This window comes from Harpia harpyja, chromosome 18, assembly GCF_026419915.1.
Source record: "Harpia harpyja isolate bHarHar1 chromosome 18, bHarHar1 primary haplotype, whole genome shotgun sequence".
Taxonomy (NCBI): Eukaryota; Metazoa; Chordata; class Aves; order Accipitriformes; family Accipitridae; genus Harpia; species Harpia harpyja.
Genome location: NC_068957.1, coordinates 22,815,337 through 22,836,237, shown reverse-complemented (window position 1 = coordinate 22,836,237; position 20,901 = coordinate 22,815,337).

Genomic DNA, 20,901 nt, shown 5'->3' with positions numbered 1-20,901 from the left:
AAGACAGAGAAAAAAGGATTTTATTACAGAGGTATTAAATTAAGATTTCAGTCCTTAATAATGAATGTAGAGATGCAGAACTTGGTACTATTGAAGCATAAGCATCATATAGGGATTTAAAAAAAAAATATTAATAATGGTTTGACTTGCAGGGGTAGGTGCAGCCCCGGTCAGATGGGGATGGAGTTGTGTTGGGGGAACACCTTGTAAATGGCTAGCTGTGCTGACAATGAATGAGACAGCTTTTCTCTCCTTGGTACCTCCCTGCTCTCTTATGTCCTCTACCAGTAAATCCAGGGCTGATTTGTATGAAGTAACTCAGAGTAGAAAAATGAAAGTCGATATTTTCTATGCTGCACACCACTTGAGAAATCCCTGACAGACTCAGTATTTACAGGAGACTGAATTGTTAACTTTTAGAATTACAAATAGAGCATCATTCCATATGGTGCTACTTTTCAAATAACTTTCCTGTAAATCACAAAACCCAAAAGACTGATTCATTAGCAATGCCATTTACTGTGTCCATGACATGCATTCAGGCTCCTCACAGAACTAAAGAAGTTAACATGACCCAGTAAGTGCCCACTGTGAACTGTAATTCAAATCTCCTTCTGTGTCCCTCTTTTTTTTTTTTTTTTTTTTTTTTTTTTTTTAAATCCATCGCAATTTCTCAAGCTTGTGCTTTTATTCTGTGTGCCTTTTTTGGAACTCCTTGGCTCCCCGCTAGCTTTTTACCAGGTGAATACAAGAGCCAGTAAATATTCAACCTAAGCATTTTTCTGTAAGTTTTATGCAAATGAACAAGGACATCACCAGCGTCAGCTGTACTAGTGTAACGCTACTGTTTTAATCTCACTTTCCATTGGTCAAGTACCAATTATTTAAGTAAGGTACCCTTATTTAAACTAAACATCTTCCTTCCATCACCCTTGTCACAGGACCCAGTCAGGCAGAACGCGGACGCGAATCCGCTTTCACATTGCGGCAATGCCCATGAAACCTCTCCGTCACCACTGAAGACTGGCTGTATATTCGCACTCTTCCCAGCTGTGTACTGCGCTCACGCTGTACTGGGCACAGCTTTGTTGCTCTTGGGAAGCCTACAGCAGCTCAGGGAAGGTGCCCTCCTCCGTCCAGGCAGAGCATCCCACCTAGTCCGGGCTGCAGCAGCCGGCGCACGGCAAACACCTCCTCAGTGCCTGTGCCTCTCTAGAGGACATACGGGACTGTTTGGACATTCCTAACAAATCAGCTAACAGTGAATAAAATAGGTAACGTCTATAATCAAGCCTCAGGGAGCTTCATTTCATGATATCAGTTTCCTCTCTTCCCCCAAAAGATTGCTTCTTTTCTGGGACATCCAGACAATACTTTTCTCTCACATATTTATTGTACTCCATCGATGATTCTGAATATCCCTCCCCATTGGGTCATGTTTGAAATAGATCTGTATAAGCTTTACGCCTATGGACTTCTAGCAACTATAATACAAAAATCAGATTCTCAGCAGCACCATTAATAAACCCCATCTAATGTCGAGTGACCTACTAAGTCAGTTGCAGGATCTAGAGACAAATAGAGAGGGCTTTGCTTTCCTTCAGCATCTCAGGCTTTTCCGGCACATGGACATGAATTTGGTACATTGTTACTGAGAAATATTATACCTGTGATTTTTTTTAGCTTTCAAAAATATGAAGACTTTCCAGGAATGACAGAATAAAATATGATTTTTTTTCAGTAATTCCAATTGTGAATTTGTTAAAATTTACAGTACAGTGGGATATAAGCTTTGAACAACACTGTAGCATACTATTATGTAGTGAACTGTAGCAGCCACATAACTCACTGCTGAGGTTATTTCATTGCCATCTGAAGCACGTATGGAGAGACAGGGCCTGCTCTAATTACAATATTGTAGTTTTGACTGACAGACAATATGTCTACAATCAACTCATTTGAAAGCCATGTGTTGCGACAGTTCCTTGTCCGGCTCCAAGTTGTACAGAATCGAGACGAATCAGTGCCTTGTTACTATACACTAATCCCACAGTAAAAAAAAAAAAAAAAAAAAAAAAATCATAGAAAAGACATGTATACAAATACAAAGAACAGCAACGTGGGCCAACAGGTACCCCAGGTTTTTTTGTATCTTTTCCTAATTTTTTAGTATCTATTGACTTTTTAAACATGGCCAGAATATTTTAGAATAACACTTTAGAACATATATCACCCAAACAAAACTACTATTTCCAAACTTCCCGAACTTCACATTTGTTATTCTAAAGCAAAATAAATTTGAATATGAAAATTTTAAAAACTCCATTTTTCAGATCACAAGACAAAAACCTTTGATATTATTACACATATTACTAACGCACACAAATATATAAGCTGACACTGAAACAATGTTTTTATTCTGACCTCACACAGGCCTGCATAAGTATAATTATTATGCAGCATAATATGACAGAGATATCTGTCATTAGTAGAATTTCTGGAATTTTGAACATACATTTCAATAGCCTAAGTGGACCTAGCTTGGCAATTTAGTTGACCCTGGAAAAGAGTGCCTTATGTTCATCTTGTGCAATCTGTCCAGTAACAGATGTACACCATTAAGATGTAAAGTGAGGTGGAGGAGGAGGGGAACAGCAGGAGAAGAGTCAGGCCATTTAGCAGAAGAGCCATGAATTTCAGTAGGCCAGCACGAAGGAAGCGCAGTAATGTACAAATCATTCAAAACAGGTTTCAAGGAAACCTGTGATAAACAAATTACTATTTTTAAAGTATTGCATTTACTTTATGTTAAATGATATGTAAACATTAAAAAAAAAAAAAAAAAAAAAAAGTATCTGCACTGTGTTTATGGTGAGAGCATGAGATGGAAAGAGAATGCAAAGAGATTTAGGTATAACAGGGGGCACCACTACAGCTGAAGGAGAGTAGGGAATTCAACCAGCTCAGGAAGATACTTTGGTGTCAGGTGGAGAAGCTTTCCTCCAGCACCATGGACCTGGGTCACCAGGAAGCATGAAGCCTACAGGTGGTAAAGTTCTCCAGATTAACAGTTTGTGTTGACGGCATGTTCAGATGTTTGAGTTACTTCACCATAGCAACAGACACAACCTGTCATATTATTAACTCATCTTCCTTATTACTGCAATAAATATACTGGAATAGTTTTACTGGGTTTAAGCTCTATGCTGCCTATTGGTTTCTGTGAAATTTTCTCACCTGTGTTTATTCAGTTACTACCAGAAATGTGGAAAAGCAGACAAGGCTTGCAATTAATTGTTTTTCAAAAAGTTCAAAGTGCCACTTTCGAGGATTATCACAACATAAAAATATTCATCATATCTGCACACACCAAATGTTGATATAAATTATTAATTTAAGGCAAATGTGACAATTAAGCAGATTTATTAGCCTTAATACATCATGCAATTACTAAAGGACTTCTTTTTAAAGCTCGTCTTCTCTTTTTCTCTGCAATCAAAACTTCTTTTATTTTAGGTACTATATTTTATTTATTGATACACATCATTTTGAGAATGAGCTATCCAAGATAAATTTTTTAGTGACGGCATATAATTACATACAAGCCAAGAACATACAGATACCTATTAGCATCACAATAGCAGTCTCAAGGGAGGAAAAAAGTCTCTTTCAGACCGAGTTTTCAGTAAATAACAGACAAAACAATCACCGTAACCATCACTAAACCGCACCTTTATTTGCAGTCTTAGTACATGGACCACTAATTGACTGAAGCTGGATTGTTTATACCTCAAAAGCAGTCTCTTTTGCCACAAGGCTGATACAAACTTGGCCATTATTATCCCATCTGTGGGTATTTCCCTTGCCTATGGCATGATGTCTACTCTGTGAATAATACAAGGGTATTTTTCAGGATTGTCCAGGATTATGATTTTCATGTTCTCAGATGTATGAGAGTCCCTAGCTATCAATATATTAGAAACATAGATAGAAAATTTAAAAATCCACTTCATTATAATAAACACATATAAAATATGGCTCATTGGACATCTCTGGTGTTTACCAGAAACACTGCTTATTTACCACATATTCCTTTGGGTGTCCTTTATAAAAAAAAAAATAAGCATGGTTGTTTTTTTCTCTTCCCCCTCACACACTACATGTTGCTCTGGGAGCTGAGATATTGTTTTCAGCTGAGCAAAAGGAAATGTCAGGGATAATTTTGATAAATGTGAGCTATCTCATATTTTCTGTTAACAAGTGCTTTGTGTATCTAATAACATGCACCTGTGAAGCTGATTTTTCTTCTTCATGTGACCTCAAAGAACTAAGAAGACACTGTACAGTAAAAAGAGACTATACCTACTGCTAGGTCAATAACATTGATGAAAAGACTTAATCAATGCAGAGATGAAATAAGGCCTTCTAACCCCCACCCCACTCGCTGTCCCTCACCTTGGCTATGGGCTTATTCTCAGCAATTTTCTTGTCTGTTTGTCGTGGTTAGCTGGCCAAGTACAAACCTGGGCCCACAGACACTGCGCTGCGATGAGCATGCCAAGGCACAGCACTGAAGTGAGCCCACCTCAGCAGCAGCCATTAGTGACAAGTGCAAAACCTTCAAATTGATACAAGACCTTTAAACTGTACAGCTATCAGTTTTCAAAGGAAGTATGCTCTCTTTACATAAACTACTGTGACAGCCAATAATTCCTTCTTTCTAACAGACCCTTACTAGGAGGTGAAAAACACCACAGCATATAGTAAGAATTTATAATAATCTGCTCAATATTTTGAGTGCTATACTAATTTTCCAGTGTATTATTCCTTGTAGCTAAATGCCTTTGATAATGGAAACAGACTATCAAATTGTAAAGTCCAGGAAAATTCATAGTAGTTCCAATCATCTTCGGATTTCAATCAAACATATTTACCATGAACATACTGCATAGGTTTTTCCTCATGAGCTATCAGACAGCATTGTTCCCCCTAAGGGATGAACTGTGGGCTTTTAAAGTTTTCTGATACAGACTGTCAAAATTTCCTAGGTCTACTTTGTTAAAGATTCTTAGGGAACAGTTTATTTTCTTGTTTTGCATAGGTAGTTCTGATTTGGTTCAGTTGTTCCAGAAATAAAACACGAGAAAAAAGAGTTATAGCCTGATCTGTAGAATTCTAACGAAACAAAAATATAAAACTTAATTTCTTTAAAAATTAAAAATTTCCTACAGAATTTCTATAGATACCTTTGTCACAAGTGCTTCAAATTTTCTGTTTTGAAAAGTGTTTCATTTTTTATTTTGTAAAGGCTCCTGTGAATCTAGGTAAATACTAGTGAGTTTCTTTCAATCATTTGACAAGTACAAAAGCAGCAACTCTCCACTGGCTAATATGAATTAAAAAGACAATTGTAGTCTATCTGGTTTCCTGTAAAAAGATTTTCCTCAACTGAATCAGTAGAGCTTCAAGTGACAAAGTATTTTTGCTTTAGATGAGTCGACTTTCTCAGCTTTAAAGCAATTCTTTAGAAACAGTGAAACACATATTTAATATAAATGTTCTCCCATACAGATCCTAACATTAAAATACTTCACAGCTAAAAGAAATATGTCCTGTAACATATTAATTTGCACAAACTTAATCTTAGTCTATAAACCTAGACTAGGATTCAGTGTGTCTGTGAAGTCTGACTGAATAGAAATCTGCTTTTTAAATGAAGTGGCTTGTAGGTAAATTTTATTTTTATTCCATCTCAGCTTCTGGAATCCTCTAAGCAAGGTTGTTTTGTTTTAGGAATGCTCTTTTAGTCAACTATTTAAATTGTAAAGCTGTACAACACAGTATAGTCTGTGGGGATTTGTTACATACCGATGGGTCATTTATTTATAAAATTTCTGTGCTCTACGCCTGTTAAAATATTGATGTTCTTCCCCTTTGCTCCTTTTTCTGATTTAAGTAAAATGGTAGGTATTGAACTGAATTAATTTACAGATTAGCCATTATAACAAAGTCTTACTTAATCATTAAGACGAGTCCAAAGAGGGGAAACAAATCTGGCTGATAGAGTTTCTGGAGAAGTACAGCTATTCAGCAGTCAGGAATCCTGGGAGCAGTCCAAAATAAAACTTCAGTAAAGTCTCATCCACGTGTTGGTTTAAACATTGTCTACCTGGGTTACTTTTTCTTATGAGGGAAATGTCAGTGTCATCTGCATCACTCACTCTCCATCTCTCCCAAGGAGGTGACGCATAGTTTATAGCCTACCCTTACAGATGCATTTGATTTAGGTGCTGTAGTAAAGTGGAAGTGTCAAGGTGATTCATCTGTCTGCCACCACTGACAGCTGTGTTACACAAAGTGCCTGTGTGGAACGCATTGATTGGGCTAAAGAAGTAGGTATTCCAATATCAAAGGGAAAGGCTTTCTTTGTCATTACAAACATAGCACTGGCTTTTGACCAGTGTAACAGATATAGCCTGCATGAACGTTATGTTGCATATTCTGAATATGTTTCCAGGATTCTTGCCCTATTCCAGGGACCAACAGCAGACTATCCCCCTTGTAAACTTGCTTGAGAAAGAAATTGTGCTGCCATGACTAAATTTTAAAAAAAGGAAAGTGATTACAAATATATTGATTTCATAAAAAACCAAAACAAAACAAACACTTGATCATTATACCCGTCATCTGTCACATTTTAAAACAACATCCACTCTTACCTAAAAATGCCAAGTTAATTTAATTTTGCTACAAATCCTGCAAAATATCTAGTTTTCTTTCAGTGTGTTCCTGAAGTTTCTTAGCATATTCCCATTCATTTATGGAAGATTCTCTCGTGTTATCTATTTTGTGAATTGTCACTGCTACTTTTACAAGGCTCTCATATTAGTAAAACGTTTCCTAGATACTACCGTTTTGTAATCTAATTCCTGTCTTTTCATCCATACATGAGAAATGAACCTTGCTGGTCAAGCTGAATGATACGCATGTATACATACATGTAGTCTGAGGTGTCATTTGTAAAAGAATGAATTATTAGAAGAGGTAATGGGAGCAACCTATGATGATACAGTGTCAACTAAAGCTATTTATCCATCATAATCCCTGCCTTTATCGATTAAAAATAGTTGTATATTCAAAAGTAATCTGAAATTCAGTGTATCAGTTGTTGATGTGTCAGTAATTTATCTGAAATAGTCCATATTTTATCATAATATCCCCCAAATATTGCAAGTTCATTTAATAGGGTGCTATGCTTTAGAAAAATATGCAGCTCCATTTCAGGAAAATGTTACTTTCAAATTTTTCTTGGTGTCCTTGGTATTTTGAAAAAGACAAGAGACTTTGAAATTCTAATACAAGGGTGTTTAAAGAGCTTCAGAAATGACATTTTGCTATAGTAATATGAAAAACAAATGCAAAGAAAAACTCTTTTCCATAACTACACTATAGAAATACTACAGTCTCTAGACTAAAATGCAGCTCATGAAATAATAATAAAAAAGTTAATGTATATATTTGATCAGCCTTGAAATGTAAGTGGATAGAGAAAATTTCAACGGTTGTAAAATTGTAATCTGCGCTTCCAACAACTTCTAAACATAGTTTATAATGAAAAATTGGATTATGAGGCAGCCTGTGGTTTCACCACAAAGTTGGGAGCCAACACCTCCTGTATTTGAGTCAAAGCTTGACACCTGACTCTGCACTCTTAGGAAATTTGATTTCATTTTCTGTTTCAGTTTTCTACCTGAAACATCACACTTCCCTTTCACATAAGTTTATAATCAAAGGAAGAAATATCAGCCTCAAGATGTGTAAGTAAAACCTGGAACTTATTGTGAACCATGAAATCCTAATTACTGAGCTGTTTAGCAGAAACAAAAAGCTTGTTGAACATGTAGTGTTCCAGCACAGTTTGATCCCTAATTGTAATATATTAGGAGACATCAAATTACTTCAGAATGCTATTATAATTTTTAAATTCTGAAGTAAGAGTTAGAAATCTTAAAATACTATTCAAAAGACCCTTTTCTATCTTGCCAAAATAAGCTTCTGAAAGTGATTAAAGGAAAATGAGGGACGAACAGTCTGATGAAAGCACAGACCTTGTAGGATGCAAGCAGGAAAGCATATAGTGTAGGAATATTTAAGAATTTGCATGTCTTCAGGAGCCAATTTAAAGGTTTTCTCTGGATACCAGATGGCCTAGTGGGACATCAGTATAGCAGGTACCTTACACAGGTCTACTGAGGTGAAGGCATCCAGAGTATCTTGTTAGACCTCCAACATACTTGAGGAATGATGAGTAGCAAGTTAAAACATTCCTTCTGTAATATTTACCAGTTGGTCTACTGATCACCTGCTCCATAACTTCAGTCCAGAATTTACCATTAAAAAGTTACGTAAACAAATAATGTAAACAATGACTGAAAAGTAGCATTTCCTAGTACTAAATTACAATGTTCTTTTGGTAGCAGCTTGAAACTGAGCAAACTCATTGTGCTTTACTCTTTCAATGAACATTAGATTCAATTTAAGCAATTAGAATACCTATATCATTAATCAGAATTTGCACTTTAATATAAATAGCAATATGTAATATGATGAAAAATTCTGATGCTACGTTAGAAAAAGAAGGCTGGCATTGCATTTTCAGAATAATGCAGATCAGGGATCTGGGCATGTGCCACGCTATGAAAATTTGATCTCGGTACAATCTAGATCTGACACAGTCAATCTCTGGTATGCATGCAGGTCAATCAGTTATCTGTTGGAGTGGGTCTATGCAGAAGTGAAGCAGTCAGAGACACTGGAGTCAAGTTTTGCTTTCTGTATGGGAATGGTTGGGCTGCTGAGATATCCACTTGCTAGGTACAGTGGGCATAACCAAGTTGTAAGTTACACTGTACTATTGTATGCTGAAATCTCATGACCAGAGTGAAACAACTTCACATGGTCTGTTAAAGAACCTGAGTGAGTTTACAGAAGAGAAATCATTCAAAGGTTATCAAAAAAGGCAAATCTCCGAGTACCCTTTGGAGGGCAAACTGCTGACAGGTAGGAAAATATTCTGGAGAAGTATCAGTCTGGGCTTGCTCTAGTTTCACTATGAACATTGGCCTAATCTTGAAAAGTACCCTATCATAACATGACGTTCAGTTGCCAACAACAAACCTGTTCTGAAATAAGAAAATCTTGAGGGAAATCAGAAATTTTAGTGATAAGTAGTGATGATAACCAAATTATTTTTAACTAAGAAAATGTGTCTCAACCTCTCTGAATATTAATTGTGAAGGCAAATAAAAGATATTTCACTGCTACTTTTACTATTTTTACTATGACCACTATCCAACTTGCTGACACTCTTCCCTGTGGTATTTAGTTTCTTCCTGAAGGGAACCGGTGCTCTTACATAAAGGGCCACTGTGTTTTTCTGGTCTTAGGTAAAAACCCTGGCCTTGGACCGCCAAAGATCAAGCATTCACATGACTGCTTATAAAATAGCACAAAAATTAAATTTGTTTATATTGTCCTATAAAAATATTTTCTCTGTGCAAAACAGTTCAGCACCAATGTTTCAGAAAGTAAGCATTTCATTGCATGAAGTCCTCTAATTTGGCAAAGAACATCTTTGATCCTGAACCTTACATACAAGACACTCTTTGACTATATCCTTTGAAGCAGCTCAGTTTCTTAACTTCTACCGATTCTTTTATATCAAGTCATATTTGACCATTCTTACATATTCCTTTTTTTAGATGCAGAAATATTCAGCTGTTTTGCAAGACTGGCTGATTTTCTCCGGTTGCCTTTTCTTTTACTGCTGGAACTGTAGTAATTTGCACATACTTTTGTTTGTTTGTTTGTTTTAAACTACTGATGTCTCTATAAGTTGGTTGACAGACAGTGGTTCAGAAATGAAAATTTCTGATTTGCTCTTTGTCTATGTAGGGAATCAAATCCAACATCTGGTGTACAGAAATAACATGCATGCATTTCTTTCATATGATTTTCAATAAAGCAAACTATTTTTCTGACAATCTTCCATCATGTAGTCAGGCTGTTCAAGGAATTTAGGTAACTAAAAACTAATAAAATAGTGAAAATACTTAAAATTATTTACAAATATACTAACTGACTTCAGTTCAGGCAGATATATTTAGACTGAAAATACATTAAAATATTTCTGAAACACACCTTTCTTTAATCTATGTTCCATGGATGTTCCATCTATACAATGTGCATTAACTGGAACTGCACTCAGAATATTTTTACAAATTTGCCTTCAATTTTAAGCCATGGAGAACTTTTCATTGAGACCAAAGAAAGGAATATGATTTGAAAAAATATTTGATAGAAGCGAAAACTCGCTAACCTTGTATTAATACAGCGTTACTAAAATTCACAACTTATTATGCATTTAAGGTCTTAAGCATATTTCAGTTTGGCCATAAGATTTCATACGTACACTCAAGAATCATCTCTCCATGATCAAAGTGCATGAAGATAATGTTTCAATAGGCTGATTGCAAATGTTTGTGTGTTAATTCTGCAATATTTTTATAGCAGTAACATTAGGCTTGTTTTATGGAAGATGTGCTATAACTTGGCATCTGAAATACAGACTGCACAATACACACATACATGAAAAGAAATCTAAACTCCAATGTCTTATCAAAAAAACTCATCATCCCAGATATCTTATTACAAAACCCTCTAGCCAACAAAAAATAACTCCAAAACCCCCACTGTACACTGCTTATTTGCACAGAAATTAAGAACTGATCACAATATTGCCGAAAAGCCTTTTCCAAACTTTTTTCAAAGTTTATCAGCCTAATAGAGTTCAAATTCTTTAGTTTTGTTCCCAAAGTTAAATGCTTATCATGTTATCTTATTATGAACCCATGCATGTAAATCACAGGCAGTAACTTGGGTAAGTGTACTTCATCTCTATTTTGTAGTTACTTCTGTATTTATATTGCTGAAATGAGAAATCCACCCCACAGTTCACACAATGATTTAAGGGATGTTCATACAGTTTTTTTGACATTATTATCAGTAGTTAAAATGAGCAAGAGAGGAAATGCTTATTCAAACTACAGAAACATGAAAGAGGAAAAAAAATTCTTTCACGTCTGTTTTCCACATTAAATAGCTTTGTCTGCTTCAAATTTAAAACCAAGTAATAGCTAAAATATGCATTAAGTTCTGTCAGATACAAAGCAGTACTATTGCAGACCATCAATACAGATTACTGGTACTCTCTTCTAAACTGAGTACTTCGGAGCCCAAATCCCTTAGGTGATTCTGAAAATGTTACATATCATCATTGCAATGCCAAACCAAACCATGCCAAATCTACATTTCGTACTCTGTTTGCACATACATTAGACCAATCCTTCTGAGGACAGAGATGTGTTTTCTTGGATGTTTGCATTTTGCTATGTAAATTCTCAACACTCAGCACAGCCAAAAAACTGTTTCCTTCAGCTGAAACTGATATCAGAGGGATAATTTTTCTTTTGATTAAAAAAACCCCAAACAACTTCAGCCTTTAAACCCGAGCCTTCATTATTTACATAAGTAGATCCACTGAAGTAATGGGTATTTTGCTTGTATTTAGACTGAATTGTAGTCACTATTTTTACAAATACAAAAGAATTCTAATGAGATAATAATGCTAAAAATGATATGTCACATTTTCTAGAATTAAAATAGAGTAAATCTTATGAAATTTCAGCATAAAATAATCCGAATTGAATACTGTTAAGCGGAACTCAGCTCAGTAATAGTTCAATTAACTGAATGTTATAACCAAGACAGATTTTACTCTTTTCTTACAGTCTGAGGGTTAGCATCACAAAAACAAAATTTCACCTTGATATAAGGTGACCTTCAGAAACAGGCAATTGTAATTTAAGACTACAGTGTTGTAAATGTAACTTCCAAATCAAGCTCTGACAATTTTTTTTTTAAATAAATGAAACAAACACAGCAGCTCAAACCATACTAGAAAAAAAATAAAACAAATTATACATAGAAAATATTAAACAAACATTCATTTTCAATATTTAAATATAGTGTGCAAAAGTGTATTTCATCCTAACTGCTTTTGCATCTGTGTAATAGCACAATTAATATGTCTTCCATGGATTACTTCATGGAAGATAACACTTTCAAGAGAAATTAAATATGGATACAACCTTCTGGCTCAAGATGTCCCTAAACTGCAGATTGCTAGAAGTGTCTCTAGGGAAAAGGCAGGAGTGTCTGTGTGCTTGCTTTGCTTTTTACAATATTCTGAGACATCCTCTATGGTCCAGTGCCGTAGAGAAAGGCTGGTCTGACACAGTGTGGCAGTGGCTATGGACACCAGTCACTTAAATTCTCAGCAAGGTGACTCTGGAGTATTTTTATGCTATACATTTGTTCTTGAGAGAGGGAAGGGACTGAGAACAGCCTTTAATAAAGGGACACAGATGTTTGTGTTTATTGCACCACCTGAGCTAATTAAAATTCTTACTTTTTTAAAAAAGAAAAAAGCTCCCCATGGGAATGAAAAGTGGCTTTAAAAAACATTACAGATGGGATAAAGAAAAAAGACTATTTTCAAAATAAATTATTTGGTTTAGAATTTGAGAAAAAAATGAATATTGTGACACTGATGTCCAATTTGTAAGCTTTCTTTGTTTGGATTAGAACATGAGGAAAAGGGTTTGCTAGACAAGCATATCAACTTTGCCTGAAGTTACATGCTAGTTTGCAGCACCTTCTATTGAGTAAGAGCTTTCTTACTTAGCATTTAAGAGAAAAAAAATGGAAGAAAGGATCTTGTCCATCTCGAACACCTAAAGATGATAACCTTTGGCAGATAAATATTGCCATGGTATTACTGTTGTTATATGAATCCTGAAAAAGATGAAATCTTGTTGCATATTTCTCAGATATTACTGGGCTTTGCCATATCCGGAGGGAATTCTGAGCAACACTCACAAGAAAATACCAGTCTCCCTTGAGTGATCTATAGTTACAGAAATTCATATTTCAGTTGGAGGTGCACCTATCCTACCTTTTTTATTTCATGTTTTATTTTCAAGGACTAAATTGTTTTTGTAGTGAAGTAGTTAATGAATAGAAATTGAACCCCCCCCCCACCCCCCCGACATATTTCAGTGAACTGCTTTTGAAACCAAAATGTCAGATAAAAGAAAAAAAAAAAAAGACCACTTTAATTTGAATTAGTTTTAGACTCAAATTCTTTTGTAGAGATAAAAGATATCTGTTCGCAAATAGGTTTCTGTGTTTACCTAATAACTAACAAATATTTTCTAAAGGTCTGAGAATTTTCCATACCATCTTGATACAATTGAATAGAAGACCCATTTAGCCTAATGAGCATTAAGATTAAATCATTTACTCACAGATCAAAGGAGATTTTAATTATGTAAACGAGTTGTTCAGAAACACAAAATGTTCCATTAAGCTTCACAATTAATACATACAATATTTATGAGTTCAGACTTTTTTCCTTGTTAAAAATTGATTGTTACATCAAAAAAAGTTTCCCTAGATGCACTGATTGAAGGAAAAATATTTTAAGCCATAAAAGTAGCAGGCATGCAAAAGATTTTACTGGCTTTTGCTTTTCCTTCTCCTCTTCTTTTCCCCCCTTTCTTTTTTGTTGTTGTTGCTCTGAGCGTCTTGTCACCAGATGTTCATTATATGTACAAAAATACTGACTTCATATAAGTAAGTACTCACAGCATGGTCATACCATACTGCATGCATGTCACTGGGGTCTCTAAATGGAACTGGTGCAAAATAAAGCACTTCTTAAAAACCAAACAAATCTCCATTTAAGGTCTCAATGCTTTCTTTGGTTCACTGGTGTGTATCGCTTTTATTTATTTAGTTAGTTAATTTTTTGGGGGGGGAATAACCTTAGATAAAAATGAAGCATAAGGCAACTGCTCCAAACAAGAGTCTCATCCTGCTTCCGTATTCGGACAGACATTACCTTTCAGTGGCGCAAACGATGCTGCACATGATAGATCATTAAATCACTATATTATTTCTAACAGGCAAGATTAAAATAAATGCAGAGAAAACAAATGTTGGAAAGAATGCTGATAAAATATGCAAGCTGGATTAGTTATAGAGTAATTTATTTCTACTAGAAGTTCTACTTAGAAAAGCAAATCAAAAGAATGGAAGTCTGCTGACACTTAAGTAATCCTGAAAAACACAGAGAACTGTTGTAGGAAAACTGATGACTACTTAAGAGGGATGAAAAATCCATTCAAATTCTCAAGGCCAGAGGTATGCATTAACAAAAATTACTACAAGATTATTTTCTACACTTAAAGAATCTTCATTAAAAAAAAAAAGATACTGGGAGAATATTTTTACTAGAAGTGCTGGGGCAAAATCCTACCCTTAGTTACAGAGTATGCTCCAATACACTACAGAGATTACTACTGTTTATGAAGATGCATCAGAGAACACAGACTGCTTTTAGTGTTCATCAGAGTTCGCAGCTCAGTTATTAAGGCTACTCAGAGGCACTGACAAATGTGCAAATTTGTCCAGAATAGTCACTGATGATTCCATGTTAGATTTACAAGGACGAAGCATAAAATATTTAAATATTTTATGAAATCTGTACCATTGTGTCAGGGAAAAATTCCAACACCTTCAACATTCTGTCTTAACAGAGCAGCTGAAGCTTTTTTTTTTTTTTTTCATATATTAGGAACTTATCATACTTTAGCTCTTTCACTCAATATCATGATCTTAGGATTGATCTTATTTATTTTTGGTTTGTGTGCAACTTGAAGTTGATGCCAGAGTTATTCTAATTATAACACAGTCAACAGAATGACAGAAATCTTATGTCCTGGAACTCCATAAATAATTCAATGGAATTCAATAGTTTATATTCATTGCAATCCTAAGACATCCACAAACTTATGGTCAGCTTTCAGGTATTTTCCATGTATTTACCTTTCTATTGAATTATAATTGCATCCCAAAACAAAGTCATTTGCCATGCTCCTAATACTCCTGCTTTTGGATACAGATGGCTAGCGATAAAGAGTTGAATTCACTATCTATCTATTCACTGTCTATCAAAATAAGTGTGAATGTAAATTATCCCAATCACTTTCATGCGTGGCATATGAAAACCAATACATTTAAGTGTCTATTTTTCCTTTTCATAGAGGAAAGAATCAACTGATAATACTTTCAGTAACTTCTCATTACTTGTTTGTTGATCCAAAATACTCTCATTTTCCATTAAGCTATCCCTTTCCCCAGTCTATATAGAAATAAACAGTCACAGCAGACAAAGCAGTAACTCTACAGCACGTTCTCTTTTTCCCCATTAAGAGCCATCTAAACTCCCAGGTGGAGGTAACTGAGGAAACGCACATTGTACGACACTTATCACATAGAGCCAAATATGTGAAGTTACACGTGTGGGTTCACGTCTGCTGTATACAGCTCTTCTGAAGAAGCAAGCAAAGTGCACAGCTGTTAAGGCTGAAGCTGAAAGGAGCTATGCCATTAAGGGAGATGATGCTATGGGCTGGATTCGATCTGGCTGATTAAGATTTTCCCCATGGACTTCAGCTGATCATCTCCAGGCCATCATCCTTTTCTGCACTCTTTGTAAAACTGGGTGCATATTCACTACTCCATTGGTTTCATTTTGGTGGGCAGCATGTTACTCAGAGACAAAATATATATCTACATATATCTCTTGCCATATGTTCAACAATTTTAAACACATTGCCTCTAGTTAAGTCAAAGTACTTAAGCATATAAGCTAGGTAGAAAAGGGTAGAACAGAGGGAGATTTTGAATTGCTTTGGAAACATTTAAATGATCTGAATTTCCTATGTGTATGACAGACATGAGAAAGAAACAGCAACAGGAAGGTTAGGTGGATGAGGTCCTAACAGGCCTTTCAATTGCCTTAGGGCTGCCTAATGTACCAGGGAGACAGGACAAAATATGCCATCAGTGCTGCCTCATGGACTAGGTACATCACCTTTGAAGTGCTGATATTCAAAACATGACTTCCACAGTGTTTTTCCAGTCCACAAAGAATTAAAAAGAACCAGCTTCCAAAGTTATTGTGAGGTGTTTTTGGTTTTTTTTTTTTGTTTTCTTTTTTTCTTATGTATTTGATAAAAACCAGAAAAAAAAAAATCTATCTTTCAAGAATACCATTTCATGTTTTTCTGGGAAGGTAGTTAGTTTTTAGAGGTATATTTTAACATCCAGCAATATCCACTGCAAAAGTAAATGCATAAAAGAGCACTGGTTATATAAACATGTTATTGTTATTTCTACAAAGTTGTGTCTCTCTCAACCCAAGAAATCACCTGAAGACTTAACATAAGCCAAATACCTATGTTTCAGAACATACCAGTATTAACAGCATTATTCAGAAATACACTCAGAAAGAAGAACCACCCGATAGCAAAGAGTACAATGTCTTTTCATTAAATTCAACCATCTTATTCTCTCATTTCTGCAGGATGCTGCACTAGCGTGATGGTGGTTGTGTGCAGGGTACTGTCCCTAAACCACCATTGGTACCTGTCCTGGTTTCAGCTGGGATAGAGTTAACTGTCTTCCTAGTAGCTGGTACAGTGCTATGTTTTGAGTTCAGAGCGAAGAATGTTGATAACACTGATGTTTTCAGTTGTTGCTCAGTAGTGTTTAGACTAATGTCAAGGATTTTTCAGCTTCTCATGCCCAGCCAGTGAGAAAGCTGGAGGGGCACAAGGAGTTGGCACAGGACACAGCCAGGGCAGCTGACCCAAACTGGCCAACGGGGTATTCCATACCATGTGACGTCCCATCCAGTACAGAAACGGGGAAGTGGGGGGCAGGGATTCGCCGCTCGGGGGACTGGCTGGGTGTCGGTCGGCGGGTGGTGAGCAATTGCACTGCGTATCATTTGTACATTCCAATCCTTTCATTATTGCTGTTGTCATTTTATTAGTGTTATCATTATCATTATTAGTTTCTTCTTTTCTGTTCTATTAAACCGTTCTTATCTCAACCCACGGGTTTTGCTTCTTTTCCCAATTTTCTCCCCCATCCCACTGGGTGGGGGGGGAGTGAGTGAGCGGCTGCGTGGTGTTTAGTTGCTGGCTGGGGTTAAACCACGACAGTACCTTAGTATCCTGCATTCACTACGTCTGGACTAAAGCAACGAACACTTCTCAATACAGTAGCAAGTGTCTCTTTCAAGCATTCACAAAACCTGCTGGCAGTCCCAAACAAAACCAGAGACCATCACACACTCATCTTTCTCACAGGCCAGAAATTAATTTCCTATTTTTAATATCTATCATTTACATATTCCAGTTAAGTGACAGAAGAAGGATGAGATCAAAACAAGAAATATGGTGATTGAGCCTCTCTTGCTGTCAATACAAGATTATTTTCTGCAGTATATTGTTTAGAGCTTTTCTCTGTCCACTCTTAAGTGACTCCAAAAAAAGGGCATCCATCACTTTTATTAAAAAATGATTCCATATTTTAGCAGCTGCCAGCCACAAAAAAAAAGTTTAATTTTTTCTTAAGTTTTAGCCCATTAGTCCAGAAGAAACACTGTGCCATCCCAGATGCTTGCTCTTTTTCTTGGTGTATATACACTCTCCTTATATTATCCGCATGTGTTTAGTCTTTAACCAGACCAAAAATCATGAATGTGATATATTTGTTTTTAGTGTACTGTCTAACAAATCTTCATTTTCTTCTTCACGGTGCAAAGACAAGTAGGGGGATAAGCAATTGAATGATGTGTAAAATAAAATCTAAAATATTCACAATACATGAATATATTCCTTAATTCAAGGTGCTTTTATAACAAAGATACTATTTAAAAATTAAAAATATAGCAAAAGAGAAATCATACTGAGCCTCCATCTTAGGCAAATTTAAGCATTCAGGCCCATTGTTAACCCTTGTACAGCAGCTTGAACATGAAAGAAAACCCATTTTAACCACTGAAATTCACCTTATACGGGGGAATTAAAAGGAACATAGCTAAAAAGGGAAAAAGAGATAAGGCTACTCTGAAGTTTTAAAAAATCACAACTGTTCAAACAGAAAGTGAATACATTTGAAACCTGCCAGTTTACTGAATGAAAAAAATCTTCATCCAGCTTCTACACTTTCAATTGGATTAGAGACCAAGTAATGAGAACTTTTTAATGTCATTTGCTGCTCCCTAGTGGACATAAAACATAATTTCAAAGTTGGGGGGGGGGGGGGGGAGCCAAAGACCAATTATCTGTAAATTTTGGGCTATAAGGAAAACTCAGTTACTGAGAAGACAGTTTTCATTCCAGTGTCATATGGTCCTCATTTCTGAGGAACAAAATTGAAAATTTAAATAAATATGGGAACATACATTTACTTATAACTATTTGCAACAACAGTTTAGGGTACTTAGACATTTAAAGTTATGATTTCATCTGGAAAACCACTCTTCTGCATAATGGATCAAAACTCTTTGTTGAAAATTTACAGGTAGCATTATTTGCCTTCAGAAGAGTAGAGACCAATGCTTAATAAACTGATGTTGTGTGACAATAGCTTAAAAATCCCAGTTATTTCTATTGCAAAATAAGAAATCTATTTGTAAAAATACACTTTTTGTTCTCTTTCTGAATTTGCAACTGAAAATAGATAAGCAGTAAGACTATTTTCCTTGTATTTCATTTTTGTTGTCTGTCATCTGATTCCAAGCTGGCTGATGGTACAACCTTATTGGCTTTGGATAACTCAGGAATTACATTAGAACTGAATAAATACAGTGGCACAGCATCATTTGCATGAAACCAGATGAAGTAAGATCTGTATCCAGCTATCAGCTGATGCCCTTCTGCCAATTTATTTTGTAAGTCCTCCAGTTCCTCTTTTTTGTTGTTGTTTTGTTTGTTTGTTTTTAACCAAGAACTTTAAACTGACAGGCTCACAGACCCAAATGCAATTACTTCTTTTTGCACTCTTGATAGCTATGCTGTAAGATAATTAGAATTTCAAATAAATATTATCAAACCTGTGACAGTCAGTCACCACGGAGGAAATTGTAACAATAAAGGAGATTTAAAGACATGACCACAGACTGCTTGTATCATCTATTCATTTTTTAAACTGTCCATTTGAAAACCTGAAGTATGAAAAAAAAAAAAGATGTTTTATTACAATTTTTCTTCAAAATATGCTAATATATTTTCCTTTAGTCTGAGAAAAACCAAGCACAAATAACACAACACTACGATGGAGCACTGAAAAAGCTTACTTCATCTGCAAATGACAAAAAGCTGGGAGGTGCCCACAAGTATATAGAAAGAGAGGCTTGGAATTTAAAATCCTGAAAAACTAGGAAAATTATCTGAGTCCTCCCCCCAATTCAGTAAATGACTAAGATTTTATACCTAAGTAGAAATGGTTATGTGGACAAATACCAATCTGGGAACATACTGATAAGCATTCCTCAGAGGAAAACATCCACAGGTTATAGGAGATTACAAGCCATGCATCAGCAAAGTGCCACTCTTCTGAAAAAGGCCAATTGCTGCATCTCTTGCTGTGTTGTATAAACAATAACATGCCCTGAGAAAGCATAAAGTTTTCTTTGTTAGTATTGATAAGGCTTGAGCTGAAATACTAAATCCAGTTTAAGCACTGGATTTCAAGTATTTCAAGATGTTGACAAAGTAAAGGAGAGCAATATAATTTAGGGATTGGCATCACCAAAAGGGTGGGAAGGGATTGGAATAATTAAGGTAGATGTCAGATGATGCCCCATCATTCATGACTGGTTTCTTACGCTTCCTTTCCTTCAGACCAACAACTTAATTTCATTCAACCATTTGTTTACAGACTATTTTCCCTGCTGTTCTGTGAAGGTGATTGGAACTCCATAGTTGTGCAGGGCACACTTCAGCACATGCACAACAAGTTATTCATGGCTGATCCAGGGATGGCAGAAATACGTTTCACAGATTTGAGAGGTTTGCTTTGAGTTCCATGTTCACTCTACAATTTGCAGATTTCATTTGGAACATGTTGTGCCCTATGGAGGCTTTTGGATCCCTTTTTTGAAGTGTATAGATTGTCTTGGTTAGCTAATATCTAATTTTTTTTTCCTTAGAAAGGAAGAGTTTTTCAGTGACTCTGTGCATTAAAATTATTTTGAAACATTTAGAATTCCAATTCCATCTTATATAACAGACCACTGCAGGGTCAAACATTGCTTTCTTGAATATAAATGAAAAGTTCATAATGAAATCAGTGAGAGTGATGCTTGCGTATCAAAGACCAGATTTTGGCTCCTGTATACTGCTTCAGTTGATGAAATACACTTTAAAATCTAGACATTTAATAACCCTAAAAGCCTGTAGTGCAAAATGAAAAATCACAGTACGAAAAGAAGAAACTTTTTTGCTTAACCTGCACAACTTTGTAAATGTGAATATTCCTGTACTAGCATAGAGGTATTCTGTTTATTTGTTATTGTTCCCTCCATGAAATTAATTCCCTTATTTCCTTGAATGCAGAGATGGACTTGTTTGCAAGGAAAAAGCAATAAATTATATACGACCAAAAAGCATTTGCAATCTCTTCATGCAGTTGGTACAGCATGTGCATTTCTAGCTAATTCTTCCATTAAAATCACATCGGTGTTGCCAAGTCACCTGATTCTCAAATCATATCACTCATACAGGTTTTGCTTTTGGAAGGGCAACCAAAATGTCTCACTGTACAATGGCAATTCTCTAAACGTCAGCTGAACTGTAAGAAACCGTTTGGGTTGTCACCAACTACACACTGATTTGCTATTGAGTTACACTTTAAGGGATG